The sequence below is a fragment of the Meriones unguiculatus genome, chromosome 4 (assembly GCF_030254825.1).
Source record: "Meriones unguiculatus strain TT.TT164.6M chromosome 4, Bangor_MerUng_6.1, whole genome shotgun sequence".
Lineage (NCBI taxonomy): Eukaryota > Metazoa > Chordata > Mammalia > Rodentia > Muridae > Meriones > Meriones unguiculatus.
The window spans coordinates 122398883-122415811 of NC_083352.1; the positions used below are offsets into that span (position 1 = coordinate 122398883).

General features: G+C 54.1%; 1 protein-coding gene and 1 pseudogene across 4 annotated transcripts in view; one reads left to right on the forward strand and one right to left on the reverse strand.

Annotated features, from left to right (window-relative positions):
* Positions 1-16929, reverse strand: part of Dlgap4 (DLG associated protein 4) — a 147572-nt gene that overhangs the window by 94871 nt on the left and 35772 nt on the right. For 3 of the 4 annotated variants that reach the window (XM_021650986.2, XM_021650987.2, XM_021650988.2), the window contains exon 2: positions 2696-2879. The exons of the other annotated variant lie outside the window; for it this stretch is intronic. The gene's annotated coding sequence lies outside the window, so the exon portion shown is untranslated. The remainder of the gene's footprint in view (positions 1-2695; positions 2880-16929) is intronic. 4 annotated transcript variants of the gene reach the window in all.
* LOC132653802 (small ribosomal subunit protein eS6-like) overlaps positions 1-16929 on the forward strand; it is a 40354-nt pseudogene that overhangs the window by 7719 nt on the left and 15706 nt on the right.

Here is a 16929-nt window from a genome sequence, read left to right on the forward strand (position 1 = left end):
TAAGAAAATCTGTGAAGATGTGATATGATTAAAAAAAAAAAAAAAAGATTAAATGCTGGGGCTGGAGAGATGACTCCACAGTTAAGAGCACTGTCTACTCTTCCAGAGGTCCTGAGTTCAATTCCCAGCAACCACACGGTGGCTCACAACCAGCTACACTGGGATCTGATGCCCTCTGCTGGCCTGCAAGTGTACCTGCAGACAGAGCATTCATTATACATAAGATAGATAATAGATAGGTAGATAGATAGGTAGATAGATAGATAGATAGATAGATAGATAGATAGATAGATAGATAGATAGATAAAACTTTAAGGTTAAATGCTAGGCTGGGTGTAGCTGGGTGGTGCAGTGTCTGCCTAGCATGTAGGAGCTCCCAGATTCCATCACAGCAAAGTTAAATAAATAAGCCAGGTGTGATGGCACATGACTGTAATCCCAGCACCTGGGAGGCAGAGGCAGGAGGATTTCTTAGTTTGAGGATGGTCTGGTTTATGCAGTGAGTTCCAGGTCAGCCAGGACTATATAGAGAGACCCTGTCTCAACATAAGCAAATAAACAGAATGCGCACACACACACACACACACACACACACACACTATTTTAAAAACAAAGATGAAAATCCTTAGTAAGGAGACTGATACCTAATAGGTGTCACTAAATAGTAGCTGTTACTGTTAGAGCTTGATTTTTTTCTTTTTTCCCTTTCTTTCTTTCTTTCTTTCTTTCTTTCTTTCTTTCTTTCTTCCTTCCTTCCTTCCTTCCTTCCTTCCTTCCTTCTTTCTTTTTTGTTTTTTTTTTTTTTTGTCACTTTACTGTGATGTACATTACCTCGGGGAACACAAAGACAAAAGATTGAATGTGGTAAGTGACCAGAGGCCAAGGCTGTGCCCCACCCCCAGGCCTGCAAACAAAGCTCAGCTGCCCTACAAGCTCCTCGTGTCTTCCAGCTCACAGGTCCTCTTTGACACAGACAGTGGATCTTTTCCCAGACTTTTGTAGTGCTGTTACTATTGTCAGCAAGTGGACAAGACTCAATCAATCCATTGATCAGTATGTGGCTGGCTCTCTGACCTCAATTCCCTGGGCACCCTGTCCTCCCAGCCACCTCTGCCCAGGCACAGAGGCTCCCTCATGGCTTCCCGCTTCCTTAAATAACCAGCTTGTTAGCAAAATCGCAGCAGTAACACCTCCCTCGCGCCACCCCGGCCTCCATCTTTCCACGTGATCCTGACGGCTGCTCTCTGCCAGTGCCAAGGAATCCCTTCTCCGTCACTGGGCCACACACAGGGGGGCTGTGAGCAATGGCAGCTGTGCCTCCAGAATCTGCCCTAGGGCGGAGGAGGCCTCAGAGGCATGCCCATCAGCAGGAGGGGCTAAGCCCTCCGTGAGCCGACAGGGAGTCGAACTGAGATGCCCAAGAGTGCCAGGCATTCACCACAACGTGAGGCAGGCGCTAACTGCTCAAGAGATACCCACTGCCTCACAGGCGGGCCCTGAGACACACACTGTCATCAGGGACACTCGGGCCTGCCTTGGGTAAACCCAGCATGCTGGCCGAAGGCGGAACCCACAGGCAGGCAGTCCCTGCTCTCAGACCACCAAGTCCTTATCAGTTCTGTGGAGACAGCTTCTCAGCCAAACGCAACAGCTGTCTCTGGTTGCTACAGTAGACCGGGGCCGGGAAACCAAGCGCGGGGGGGGCGTACTAATTAGCGGGGCCCCTTTCGCAGTTATTAACAACAGGCTGGCACCACACAAATGTGCAGCGCCTGCTTCTCAAAGACACGCTTCCACATCCATTATTGACAGTGAACTTCACGGGTTTTTAGATTATCCTCGAAATTTGCATATTGTGCATATTCACTAGTCTTTTCCCTTCTTATAACCGTATCATCAAGGAAGCTGGCAGCTGATGGCAGATGGGAGAGCTGGAGGCAAGGGGGCTGGCACCATGTCGAGGGCCCGTGCAGCAGCTCTCTGGGACCCGAAAGGCTGATGGGCTCCTGGGCAGCTCTTCAGCCCAGGGTCCCATACAGTAGGCTGACAGGTGGCTGGGGGCCCAGGGTTTTCTTCGCTTGTGAGCCAGACATGTAATACCAGCGGAACCTGGTGAGGGGACTGTGAGAACCGGGAGATGAAGGAGCAGGTACTGTGGCTGTCCCCCGGGGGCCTGAGGTGGCTGACCCGGATCTGCGGGAAGGATGACAGAGGGACCAGGCCTTCTGAAGGCAGTGTGGGTGTGGAGGGACAGTCAGGGGGCCGGGCCTGGTATCCCGCTGTGTGAGCTGAGGCAGGTGGAGGAGTAGGATGAGGAAGAATGCCTTCATTCGGGCCCTGGCACACTACAGCAGGGTTCCCTGCTCCCCTCCTGAGCCTGGGCTCAACACCTGCCCCAGCCCTGGGTGTGGCATTTGAAATGTGCAGAGCTGGGTTTGTTGTCCACCCTCAGCAAGGGCTTTCCCTCACGGAAGCCGTGCCCTGGGAAATAGGCATCCTCACCATGCCCACCTCCAGAGTTGTCGGGAGGATGGGGTACACCCAGCTGGTTAAACTGTAATTGTGCCCAGGCAGGAATGCTCTTGTGGAGGTCCCCCTGCCAGCCTGTGGGTGCTGGCAGTGGGAGGGCTGGGCATTCCCCAACGGTGGCAAGCACGGTGGTGGGTGAGGTGCCCAGGCCTGTGGCTGTACTTACCAACCAGGGATCTCCGTGCACAGGAGAAATGGCAGCCGGAAAGTGTGCTGCGGATGACACCTCAGAAGTGGGTGGGGGACTGAAGACTGCCACACACATACCTCCGGCACTCCACCAGAGGCTTGAGCTGGGCCCTGGTCTCACTGGGGGGCCACTTGGCTCCAGGCAGGGCACGCACCAGCGCCTGCAGGACACAGGAGGAACACTGATTAGCTGGAAATTAGTGCACACCTTGAGACCTCCAGATCAACCCCAGGGAGGGGGCAGGTCGCACAGTTGTCATAGAAACCCAAGTGTTTGTGTAACACTATATCTTCCAGAGAACCCTGGCACCCAGCTCATGGGAGGCCCACGTTGTTTTTAGAGGTAGATTTGCATGTCATGCGTATTTACGCCTTTCCCACCACCCACAGAATCCCTGCGGCAGCCAGCAACAGGGAAGCTTCAGTCCCCAAGTCCTTCCTCTGCTTGCTCCTCCCTCTGGCCCCTCCCTCCTTTCCCACTTCATGAGGGAAGTTAGGAAAGGGGCCAAAGGCACACTACTGTGAATTCAAATCTCATGTTGGCCCCCTCACTCACTTTGGGGACAAGGGACAGGTGGCTTCCTCTTTCTGGGCCTGAGGCTTTTCTTCTTTTTAAGTGTACTCTCCTGAGAGCTGCTGGGAGGTCTCAAGAGACAAGCAGGTACAAGGCACCGCCTTGGGAAAAACGGGGATTCTAGGCATCTCCAACCCGAGGCAAGCCGGGTCTGCGCTCCTAGCCACTCTCCACCTGGCTGGCTGTCAACAGTAAGCAGGCCCTCCACTGCACACCTGCCCACGAGGCAGCTCGCTGACCCCAAGGCCTCGGAGGATGCCCATCTGCCCTCCCATTCTACAGTTCACAAAACTGAGACTTTGAGACCAAGGCAAGATTGGCACCAAGTCCTGGGAAGAGACACGTGGCCCAGTCCATCATACAAAGAAGCAGGAAGGGGCAGCTGAGGCTGGGAGACTCACTGTCTTTAACCCTTGTCCCCGGGCCTGAGGGTGCCCTCCCAAACCGCCCCATGGTCTGCCCAGAAACGGCACCATCCACATATCAGCTCGTATAGGGCCACCTGTGCAACAGACTTCATCCCCTCCTTTTCAAAGAAACTGAGGCATGCAGCTTGGCAGGGCAGGGAGCAAGAGTCCTGATGTGGGTGTCTCCGGACCTCCTTAGAGCCCTGACACTGGCCACTGATGAGGATGAGGCCGGGGCAGCATCTCTAACCCAGACAGTTCTAGGACAGCTCAGCCCATCTGCCCGAGGAAGAGCATCCCCACCCAAGAAAAACGGGCAGGACCGGCAAGGGTTGGGGTAGCCGGAAAGAAGACTCAAGAACATTCTCAACGAAAGGACACACACTCAGAAGTATGCATGGGAGACCTGCAGGTACATCATGGGGTGTGAAAACCCACAGCACACTCAGTGTTACAGCTGGGGAGATGCCGTTCTGACAGCTTATCACCTGGAGCCAAACCCTGCCCCCCAGCACTGTGGCTGAAGGCAGAGGTAACGGCAGCGGGGAGGCATCCTGACCTGGAGGGCTCTGAGCCCCCTGGAGCCTCCAGGTTTACCTGCTGACGGAAGGCCGAATGTCCCCCATTTCCTCTTGTGGGTGACAGGCCCTAGGCCCTTGCTGGCTGTGACACTGTTTAAACCCTGGATTTCCAACACAGACAACTGACATACAATGCAAGGGCAAAGTTCCATACAAAAGGCCTCATGCTGCCCAGTGCCACGGACACAGACTGTTGATCACAGGGGGTTTTGCCTTCATAGAGATGGAAAGTAGAATCAAGTCATGTCAAGGCTGCCAAGGGCTCTGGCGGGGATGAGAGCTGCTGCTTGGGGCAATGGAGAGGCTCTAAATTGGACTGTAATGGACAGACACACACAGCTTGGTGTCCGTCTAACAGGACACCAAGTGAGTGAATCATAGGGCGCATGAGTTATGGCTCAGTAACTCTATTAAAACCATCCCAATCCTTCAAAAACAACACAATAGAACTTCCGGGTGGCCATCCACAATCTGGGAGCCCAAGGCCTCCTCAGGGAAAACCCACAGGGGGTTCCCCCAGAAGCCCTCTCTCCCAGAGGTCTGTGTGCTTCCGGAAAGCCACCGGACCCCTAACTGGTTGGGCTCACACTGGTCCCAGGACTTCTTGGATGCCACCACAGTGAAGCACGCTCACCTCACCCACTGGCGCCAGCACTCAGCATGGCCCTCGGCATCTTGTGGGCCCTTACTAACTCAATGTTGAACCAGAATTACAAATCCTCGTGTGCAGTTGGTTCTAGGTTGAAACTTCACTCCCTTCCGACCTTGTGAGCCTGAGATGGTCATGTCACTGCAGTGAGTCTCAATTCCTGCCCACAAAGGGAGCCAGGATGAACAGGGATAATGGAGCAGACAAGTGCTTCGTGAAACATCGCAACCACAGCTACCTGACTCCACGGGACCTTGCCTTTCCAGCCCCCGATGCCCAGGCTCTGATGTCATTCTTGACCCCTCTCCCTTCCCATGTCTAGGCTGAGCCGCTGCACTGGACCCGCAGCTATGCGTCAGGAAGATGGACGGCTGCACCTGAGTTTACGTAACCTCCAGCTCCTGCCTGGACTGTCCATGCTGACTCTGGTTTCCTCATTGTTTGGGTTTTGTTGTTTGTTGTTTTGTTTTGTTTTTTAAACTCTTGCTCCCAGCACAGAAGTCAGAGCTGTCAAGTTAGAAGTCAAGGCTGGGGGTTGGAGAGATGATTCAGAGGTTAAGAGCACTGGCTGCTCTTCCAGAGTTCCCGGGTTCAATTCCCGGCAACCACACAGTGGCTCACAACCATCTATAACAGGATCTGATGCCCTCTTCTGACCTGCAGACACATGCAGATAAAGCACTCATACATAAAACAAACAAACAATCTTAGAAGAAGAAGAATTCAAGTCGGATCTTACTCCTCCTAGGCTCTAAAACGTCCAGGGCCTCACATCACCTCCTGCCCCAGGCCTGTCCCAGGCCTACTGGCCTTCATGCTCCCGTTAAACACACCAGGCATGCGCCTGCCTCACAGCCTTTGCCGTGCTCTCCCTCTGCCCAGCCCACTGGTGGCCCAGATGTCCTCAAGCCTTGCTCTCTCACTTCCTGCACAACCTTTCTGGCACTGACTGCTTGACTGAGTGAGTGGGCCAGGCCTCCATGCACACTGGTCATTGGCGGGCACTACAGCCCCACAGTGAAAATTTTAAAAATTCATTTCAGTTTTATTTCAGTTTTGCCCACAGACATCTGTGCTTATGGGCTTGGAAGCTATAATACATTGCTTGTTTTTTTTCCAATAATTTCCTTTTGATAATTCCTCTGACAGTGTGAAGAAAAGGCTCCTAAACATGTTTAAATCTCTTCTGACAGTACTTTTCCAAATCTATGTGGCAAACTGCCACTTTTCTCTTTTTTTTCCTTTATGTTATCGTTATTTATTACAATTTATCCACTTGAGAATTTTCAGGTAAAGAGCAGAGGCTCCACGTAAAACGCCAGGTGCTCGGTTATGAAGCTGAGCGGCTCTGGGCAAGGGTCTTCATACGTTTGTTTTGCTTTGACACAAGATCTCACTGTGTAACTCTGACTGGCCTGGATCTTGCCTTATACACCAGATTGGCCTTGAACTCAAAAAGCTTGGCTTGTCTCTGCCTCCCTAGTGTTGGGCTTAAAGGGGTGGCCAGGTGGGCTTAAAGCGCCCAGTCTTCTGGGCAAATTTCTTCTCTGTGCCCAGCTGCTGGTATCTAAGATGAGGGTAGCTCAAAGTCCCCACTCAGGCTCAGCGGAATGCCGCCGGTGTCACTCCTGGTTGTCCCCTTGAACATCCCCAGCATCCAAGCTTTAGTGGTCAAGCTTGTGGGCTTGCCAGTCTCTGCAGTGTCATCACCAGACAGAACCTGCAGCTTGTTGGCCCCTCCCACAAGATGGCCCACCCCATCCCAAGGCAGAGTTCTGTGAGTTCCCTGGGCCACACACACAGTGTGGCTGGCCTTTGAAGCTGAGCTCTGGGTTTTTCCTGCTTCCCTCTCACAAGGCCTGACATTTCTTTCCAGCCCACCTTGCCCCTCAGAGGTCCTATGGCAACTGTGGGCGTGCCCACCTCACAAGCTCAGTGAGTAAAAGGCCTGAGATGCTCTTCCCCAGACTCTTACTTCCCCTATCATCCTCTTGCCTGGTCACCCTCCTGGGCTGCCACCAGGGACTCTTCTGCCCCTTCTCCTCATCTCTCATCTTCTACATAAAAACTCTGCCTGTGACTTGAAGACTCCTGCACATCTTTCGAATGAGCCCGGTCCCTAGTGGCACCTTGTGGGACCAGCACCTCCTTGGCCCCACTGCCTCCCTGCACCTACTTCTGTGGAAGGATCCTTTCAAGACACGAGTGGAATGGGCTTGTAGCACAGCTGGAAGTGCTAATCCTCAGTAGCTGCAGGTCATAGGGAGTAGGGCCTTCTGACAGGACTCGGATGGGCTGCCACCGAGTTGGCTTTGCCACCCTGTGCGTTAAAGCACCGTTTGTTGTCCAAAAAGCCAATTTGTAAAACAGATTTATAGGAGCTTTTAGCTCAATAAACTTGAAATGGGAAAGTGGTTTCTAAAAGCAGCAGTCTCCTGTCCCAGGCTCTCCTCGGCTGGCCTGGCCTGCCTCCACAAGAGGCTTCCTCTGTCCCCAGGTCCTCTCACTCAACACCAAGGCCTACAGGCCTGCACAGTTCAATGACATACACATTGACCTCCCAAGTCTCCTCCTCACCTCAAACCCTAAGCTCTTCAGCCCGGTCCACAAAGCCCTTCTCCCAGCTGCCTCCTGGCTTTGCCTCAGGCTCCGTAGCATGTATCTGAATGTCCAATCCTTTCCATCCCTCCCTGCAGTCCACTCCTCCCCGTGATTCCACCTCTCCTGTCCCTACTGTCATCTCCCTCAGAGCACTGGAACACAAGTCGCGTGGCCACCACTCATCACCAAGCTTCCTGCTCTTCATCTACTCACAGCCAGCCCTCAAGGCCACCACTAATAACAAAACCCTCCTTCACTGGACATAATGGTATACAAACTGACGGGGATCCCATCCTTGGTCTCACGATTCTCACTCAAGAGCTGGACTGTGACAAAAGAACCCTGTGCGGCCACAGGTATATAAGGAGGCACAGACATAAGGAGGCCTGGGGCACAGGGTGGAGGTGGAACTTGACCAGGCAGAGGGCAGGATGGAAGGGTCCACTGTGGCTGACTCCAGAGGAAGCTGGGGGATCAAGCATGGACTCTGGAGCCACACACCCCATGGTCAGGCCCCAGCCCCACCCGGCAGCCATTGACCTTGGAGGGATAACTTTAGTGTTAATGTTATGCAGGCAATCAGCTCACCTGCTGACATCCTGTGTCACTACCTCCATCCTACGACATCATCTGGGCCAGGGGCTTCAAATATAATCCGTCTGCCGCTCCCACTCACTCACTCTCTCTGCCCTCTCAGCTTCAGCTTCTCTCCCAGTGGCCCCTTACCATGCCCCTCTCTCTTCTCCTATGCTCCCCCACTGTCTCTCTCTGTCTCTTCTGCTTCCCCCAAATAAATCTCTTCATATTTAGATCTGTCAAGTGCATGGCTCTTTTTTTTTTAATATATCATAACACTTAGTGTTCCCTCTGTGAAATGGGAATACCTCTTACTTAGGTCTGATGTGACAGCCCCAGGAGCTATGCAGATGAATTCATTCTTCTCAGCACAGTGGCTGCTCTCGTCCTCCTCGTCTTCCAGGGAGAGACACCCTGAGACTCCCAGTGCACTCCCAAACCTCAGAGAGTGCTGAGCTGTGTGTGCCCCGTGCTTTGCCCTGTTCACACACCTGTGACAAAGCTTCACTTAGAAGCAGGCGGAGTAGAAACTGGTAACAATAACTGCTGATAAGGTAGAATTAAAACAATATGTGAGAATAAAAGGTATGCAAATGCACTTTCTCCCTCTCTCAAAATACCTTATTGTACTGAAGGTCTTGACAGTCTCAGTACACAACTAGAGTGGCTAGGACAGCTACGAAGAGCTGAGAACACCCACCAGTCAGCTGGCAGCTGTGGAACGTTTTGCCCAGATAAGGCGCCACTGAGCTTTCGGTGCTAACTCCACACTCAGTGCCTGGTAGGGCTTGGTTGTGTCTGTGCAGGATGCAGTGGGCTGGCCAGAGCCCAGGACTGGGCAGAGAGGCCAGCTCCAGCCCTAAACCGGGTCCTTATCCTTCCTTGTCTCCTGCTCTGCACTAGTCTTAGCCCTGGCCATAGCCCCAGACCTACTGCCGGCTGCTGTGAGATCCTACCACCACTCCTGATTTGGAGAAGCAGAGGCAGTTTCCCCAGACTGGATCTGGGAGCTAGAGCCAGTGAGGGAGGTTCCCCTCCGAGCACCTGATCTGGATGCCTGTCGTCTCTCACAGCTGCAAAGCCAGGCTGTCAGCACTCCCAGCAGATCCTGACACGTGTCACCGGTCCAGAGGCCCCTGCTTCCTCCTCTGCCCCTCACAGCTCTGCAGGCTGCTGCTCACCCAGTTTGCAGTGGAGGGCAATGCGTGGCCTCAGGTTGCATGGTGACTGCCTGGGCCGGAGCAAACGCTGGTGAGCAAACGCTGGTGAGCCACACTTGCGCCCCAGGCCTCTCTCCAGAGCTAGACATTAAATTCTTTAGGTCCTGCGGATGCACGCCTTCCGCGTATGGAGGACCTTGCGTACCACATAAATACACGATGCTGTTCACACGGGGCTACAGCGCACTGGGCTCACAGACCTGGATCTATCTGATAGCGGCACATGGCTCACTGCTGTCCTGCTGGCTTGGGACCGGGTGCCCTTTGGCACCACAGCCTCAGACCCAGGCTGCTCACAATTTCCAGGCTGCTCACAATTCACTAAACACACCTTGCTAGAAAGCCATACTTCGAACCCTTGGCTGGCTTTCAAACCCCTAACTAGGCCACACCCTCCACTGAGCTGCTTATCTACAGCCCAAGGTCACTCAAGAAACAGCTGGCAGCCTTCTGCCTTGGGCCAGATGTGGACAAGAGCCAGCCATGACTGTCTTTGTTCTCACTGAACAGTGTGGTGGTGGGGGTGTGCACCTTACAGCGATGTTCAAGATAAGTTCGGGGGTCTAAAGGGCTCAAGGAAGGCTGCAGAGGGCAGGATCTCTGCCCAAGTGTCAGGGCCCTTCACAGCTAGCACTTCTGTCCTTTCTCATCCATTTCTGCCTCACAGCCACCCCCACCCCTTCGAGGCCTCATCCAATTCCTCAGGGCTCTGGCGCAAATCCAGAGAACACGGTGCCCTGCACACAAACATTTGGGCTCCTACTCCGTACGTGGCCCCAAAGTGGGCCACAGTGAGGACAAGATGAGTCAGGCAAAATGTCCCCGGAACACCCAATCCCATGGGGTGGCAGATACGTAAACAGACATTGCAGCAGCGGGTGGAAGCCCAGGGTGGTGGGGGCCAGCAGCCAGCCTGGGGGTGGGGTGTGTTTTGGACGTATGGGAAAAGAGGGCTCTGGCTGGGCCCAGGAGCAGCCACAGGAAGCCACCAGGCAGGCAGGTGGCAAACACATGGGGCGCAATGCATGGCATGTTTGGGAAGCTTCTGCAAAGTGGGGAGCCCGCCTGTGACTCCAGGAAAGGAGGGGGACATGGAGAGTGGAACAGTCCTGGAAAGATGGCAGAGACTCAGTCATCAAGAAGGCGCCATCCTGCTACTTTGGAGACTGGCCTTTTCCCTGGGAGCTGCAAGCACTTGGTCAGTTTCCTGTGGAAAATAAGCACCCCGGAGCTCAGTTGGGCAGACCTGAGGTGGTGAGAATGACAGTGCTCTATCTGGGGTCTGAGTCAGGAGACAGTAGGCTCTAGAAGCTGGGTCAGGCGCCAGGTGGACTGCTTGCCTAGAACACACAAAATTCTGAGTCCCTAGATCCCCAGCTCTGCACAAAGTCAGGCATGGTGGCGTATGTTCTAACCCATGCTGTCAGCGGGAAGAAGAGAAGCTCTAGGTGACACTCAGCTTCATGTCAAATTCAAGGCAGCCTGGGATACATGAAACTCTGCTTCAGAAACAAAAACAAAACAAAACACAACTGAGGAGACGGTTCACGGCTCAGTCAGTGAAGTGCTTGGCCTGCGAGATGGAGATTCTGAGCCACCAAATGAGAGCTGGGCACTGTGCTGTGGGGCTGTAACCTCAGAGTTATGTATGTATGGGAGTGGGCGGCAGGTACAGGCGGATCACTGGCCAGCTCATCTATCCAATCAGTGAACAGTTCAGTGAGAGACCCTGAAAGCAAGGTGGAGCGTGAGTGAGGAGGACACTTACATCAGCCTCTGGCCTTCACACATCTGTGCACACACACACTCTTTAAAGACTAGGGGAACCATTCAGATTTGGTTGCAGTGGCGTACAGGGCAAGGAGGTGGTGGGGCTCAGCCTCCAGTCCTCAGTCCTGATGAAAAGGGGAGGAGGGTCATGGAGCCCCTGACTGTCAGCTATAACAGGGTCAAGCAAACCTTTCTTTAAGGGCCAATGGCAAATACTTCAGGCTCGCAGGACAAGCAGTCCTCCATCCAAGGCCTACCCAGACACCCTCCTGCACGTCTCAGCAAAACTATGGCTGGCTTCCCCTGTGGCCACAGAAGCACCGGTCAACGGCACTGTTCATCGTAGCTTCATGCCAAAAACATCCAAATGCTCCATCCAGTCAGCAGATCAACAAAGCATGGCATAGCTACAAAATGGGATGGTACTGAACACTTAAAGGGATAAGATCCAATGTGTGGGGAAAAAAAGGTGAATGCCAAATTTTTAAGTACTGTGCAAGAAGTTAGACACAGGATTACTATTATTATATGTTTCTATTTATATGATCCTAGAAAAGGGAAAATTGCTGGGCACGGTGACACACGCCTTTTAATCCCAGCACTCAGGGAGGCAGAGGCAGGCAGATCACTGTGAGTTTGAGGCCAGCCTGGTCTGCAAAGCAAGTTCAGGACAGCCAAGGCTACACAGACAGAATGAAACCATCGGCTTGGAGTGAAAGTGAAGATTAGCAGCTGCCTGCTGTAAACCGGTGACGTCTCGGGATAAGTACTTTATATAGCATTCTGCCTGCACATGTACCTGAACACCAGAAGAGGGCACCAGGTTTTATTATACATTGTTGAGCCATCATGTGGTTGCTGGGAACTGAACTCAGGACCTTTGGAGGAACAGAGAGTGTTCTTAACCTCTGAGCCATCTCTCCAGCTCCCACAAGCTGCACTTTTAGGAAGTACCTAGCAAGAGGTGCCACCAGGGTGCCCTGCAGAGGATGACACCATTATGCTTAGGCCAGGAAGAGTAGCAGGCAGGCCTGTGGGCTGACACAGACTTCACTCCGGATACCTTAAGCGGGTAGGATACTGAATGGGAACACTCCAGGAAAAGGCCAGGCTAGGACTGGAGGCCTCAGGACTCAGGGATCCAGAGGGTTGGTGTGTGCCCTGGGAGAGGCTGGCCTCAGATGCTGGCCAGCACAGAACTCTGACCTTCCCACCCTGCTGCTAGCTTCACACGCTGCTCCCCACGGCTGTCACGTGGGGAAAGCAGGCTCCTGAGGCGGCCCTCTCAGATGCCACTGTGTTGCTGGGTGGCCTCATGGTCACAGGGTAAGGAGAGGCCATGCACAGGATGGCCCTGTCCTACTCGTATGTGGGACAGGAGCACATTTCCATCCTTAAGGTATTTTTTTGGGGGGGGGGCTGTCACTCGGAGGCAGTCTCACAGCTTTCCCATGATATAATGTCAACTTCAAACTCTGACCACAAAGCATATGCCAGGGAAGACCACACCTGACTTGTTCTCCATAGATCCCAGGGCCAGCCCAGGGCAAGTGCTCACTGCTTACCAGCTGAATAAATGGCAAGTGGACAGGATGCTGCAGATGCCATTGGCCATGCTCAGTACCCCTGCCCTGTCTGGCCCCTCTGCCCAGCTGCTTTCATGGGGCGCTGCAGACAGCCAAGTTCATTCCCCTTTCCCCAACTGCAGCCACCCTCCTCACCCAGTACCACGGCTGAGCTTCATGGAGTCACCAGGCCAGGGCTCTGCCTCTCCTCACAGTCTTGGCCTGGGCTGGGAGCAGGCAGCACTCCCCATAAGCCACTCGGTCCTCCCAAGAGCCTATCTCAACATCCACAAGTACTGCCCACACATCTGGCTGTCACACAGAGCCCAGTGAGAGCAAGAAAGGATGGCCGAGGCACCTGCTCAGGCAGGACTTGAGGGAAAGAGACCGGGAGCAAAGGTCCCCACACATCATGGTCTCAGAGCTAGGATGTCCTCTCAGGCTTCCCCAGTGAATGCCTATTTCTCCCTTAGAGTCTTCAGCAGCAGTGCCAAAGATCCCATTAGAAGGAGCCTCGTTCCCATAGTCAGCGCCTCCCATAATCCAGCCGCCTTTGCCCACTGCAGGATCCATTTCACTGGAACAGATTTCAAGGTCAGAGTATGACTCAGTTTCCAGAGTAGAGAGGCGGGTGGGTGGGGACTGGGGCTGACAGGCGTGAGCTTGGGTCAGGGCGGGGTCTAGAGGTCTGGAACTCCTTGAGCTAGGCCAGGGAAGCAAGCATGAAGACAAAGGAGCTCATGTAAGACGCAGCACCGCAGATGAGCCACCGCCTCTGCGTAGGCCTGCAGCTCCTCAGCCCACTCCACACTCCAGGCACAACCTGTTTCTCCTGCCTGCACCATCGTGGGCTCTGCTCCTCCATCCGAAGCACCATCTGCCAATCTCAGCCGTGAACACCCTCCTCCCTCTGCATGCCCTCCGAGGGATCCCACGGCCTGCCAGAGGCCTCCCCTGTGGCTCTGCCTGGGCCAGGGCGCTGATGCCAAGCTCCCAGTGCCTGTGCAGGGCTGCCTCATCAGCCCACCAGCCCCGTGGGTGCCAGCTGCTCTTCCTGAGCCTCCCGGGGCAGCTGTCCTGGTCTCCCCCATTATCCAGTGTGGGGGGTCACAGTCCTGCACACACCCTGAGCCCTGCCCAGAGGGTTCCAGTGCAGGACAGATTCTATGCAGGCGCGAGCAAACACCTGCAGAACGAAGAATGGAGCAGATTGGGAAGCTGTCCTGAGGGCTTGGAGAAGGCCCTGCGACGGGCTGGCAGGTGACTCTGCCATTCACGGATGCAGCTGTTCACACACACTTACCGAGGCGCTGACAACAGGTGACACGAGCTACTGTTGACACGGGGTGCTCCCACCAGCAAGCTCAGGCCTGCCCTGCCTGAGTCCACCTCCCAATAACCCTGTGATGGGGGTCCTGGCTTCTCCCACGTCACAGACAAGCAGCCAGGTCTCATGGCTGGGAAGTGCATGGCTGGGTCTGAACTCAGGCCAACTACGTCCATGTCCACAAGATGTGCTGTGACTGTAGGCCTTGGCCTGGATCTCAGTGTCTTCCCACAGCAGGTGGAGTGGGTGTACTGAGACAAACACCACACATTTGTCACACACCTAGCAAGGAGAGAGCCAGGTTCTTCCAGAATCAGGCTTCCAGGCAGCTGGCGCTGGCCCCCAAGGAGGCTCGCTTTGCTTTAACATTCCCATCTACATAATGGAGCAGTGAGGTCAGCCTTCCCTTCCCCGTGGCCTTGAGTTTCCCATTGGCGGAGTGGTTGGGAGCAAAACCAACCCCATCAGATCCAGCACTGGGGCTTCCCAAGGCCACATGAACCTGAGCTTCCCGAAGCTAGGTCTTTGGGAGTGCATTCCTGCACTGTTTCCATGGTGACGCTAAGGCCTAGAGAGGGGGTGGCAGTGTCTGGGCCTGGAGGTGGCTCCAGGAGGAACCTATGAAGGGGAATCACCATGTCCAGTAGACTCTGTGCCAGGGCAAAATGGCCCTTTGGCTTTGGGGTCTCTCCCAGAGCCTGCTGCCTCCACGCAGCAATAAAGGCCGGCTGAGTTAAACCACTCCATCACCTGGCTGCTGGCCATGGTGCTGAAACCACACACTTCAAAGAGCAGGCTCTTCCTTGCAGGGCCTGCTAGCTGGGAATCAGGAAAAGGACTGATGGAGGTACACAGAGGGGAGTATGGCCAGCTGTGAGATCCTGCACCAGGACATCTGCTGGGGCTCAGTTTCCTCCAAATGGGAACGCAGAGGCAGTCACAATGGATAGAGAGGCCCAAAGTGTCAGCTCTACTGTGAGAGAGTAGATGATGAGCTTTGGGAAGATGACAGGAACAGGGTGCTGATTCTCCTGTCCCCCAAGGGATTGTCTGCCCCTCCTGGCAGGCCTGTGAAATAATGTTCACACAGAGTTGAAGCTAGCTGTCCAAGACTGAATGGCTAGTGAAGTAGGGAGCAGAGTTCAAACCAGTTAACCTGAAAAATCATCAACCTAGCCGGGCGCAGTGCCACATTCACCTTTAATCGCAGCACTCAGGGAGGCAGAAGCAGGTGGATCTTTTTGAGTTCAAGGCCAGCCTGGTCTACAAATCGAGTCCAGGACAGCCAAGGCTACACAGAGAAATCCTGTCTCAAAAAAACAAACAAACAAACAAACAAACAAACACACAAAACTAAACCAAAGCAAAAATCATCAAATATATCCCCTCTCTGTTGTCAGTATCCAGTTGGGAAGTTCAAGCCAGAAAGGGCCCAGCTTCCCACGATTCATCCAGAAAACCTCTCAAAATAGGCCTCTTCAATCCACTCCAAGGGGGCTCCCTGGCACTGTGAGCAAGAATCCCCACCAATGCTGCGAGAGCCACAGGTTAGCAGCTCCCTTCACGACAGTCTCTCTACCTTGCTGGAAGGTCCTCTGTCAAGTCAGAGACACAAGTGGCCCAGAGACACAGCATGTATCACTTGTGGGCCAATGGCCTGCTGGCCACACAGTGCCTGTTAGTGCCCTTGTCAGCAGGCAACTGGGCACCAGCCGAGCGGGGGGGGGGGGAACATCTGGGCCCCTCCAAGCCCAGGCATGCTTCTGGTCTGATCCTGTCACCAGTTTCTGATGAGTGACATGTATGCTCACATACATGCATACACAGATGTGATTCAAATCCACTGGACAGGGAGGTAGGGACTCCTGGGAGCTTCAGACATCCAATTTTCACCTTGAGGAGGTGTAACCTTGGGGTCTGGAAGGAATGGTGATGCAGGGAGGCATTAAAAGGGAGGTGGACTCCAAAGCATCTCCTTCCCAGCTGAGTGACCGTAAGAGAATCAAGGACATGTGTCTCCTGTGGGGTCACTTTTATAAACCAGTACTCCTGGGCCTTGTGTGAGGTGCACAGGAGCATGAGATGGAGCCATTTAAATCAGTGGCAGCCCAGTAAGTGGCTTCAACAAGGAACACCATGCTGGGTTCCAGCCCTCAGGGTTGGGCTCTCCTCTACCACTCCTCAGCCAAGACGCAGCTATCATAGGTCAGGATATCTGGATATCCGAACCAGTGACCTCTCCAGGCTATGTTTCCCCAAGTGCCCCTCCAATTCACTCTCATGAGGGGGCCAGAGGGGCCTGTGTGAACTGGAGAGGCTGCTGCTGCCTCCCTCCCCAAGAAGGAGACCTAAACCTCTGACTGAGATTCAGGAGGCTCTTCAAGGTCCTTCTCCGCCCCCGCTCCATCTCTAGCACGGTGTCCCTCAGCACCCTGTGGCCACTCGCCGCCCTCACCCTTCCTTCCCTGAATAGGCCAGCTCATGGAAGTCCTTGGTGCTACCACAGGCCCACTTTTCCCAGCAGCCACACGACTGGCTCTTCATCCCTTGGTGTCGCCTGTGTCACCCTAGCAGAGAGGCTTTCCCTGGCTGCCTTGAGTCTAAGCTGTCCCAGTACCACAAGCTAGCTTTGGCTTCAGGTCACTGTCAGCCAAAGGAGAAAACGCCCCTGCCAGCAGCTGAGACAACTGTGTCTCTGAGGCAACAAGCACTGTTACCAGTCTCTCTGCTGTGGGGTCCCAGTATGCCACCTGACCTCCAGGACAGAGAAGACACTCTGAGCCCCTCCCTTCCAGTTGGCTGCTGCCATCCAGGCCCCACCCAGTGCTGACCCACTTTTTGGAGCTTCTCTGAGCTCAGATAGTTGCTCCCTGAGGGACCCAATCCCATAGATCACAGCTGATTCCTCTGAGGGGGGTGGCTGCAGGCGCCCATGTACTCT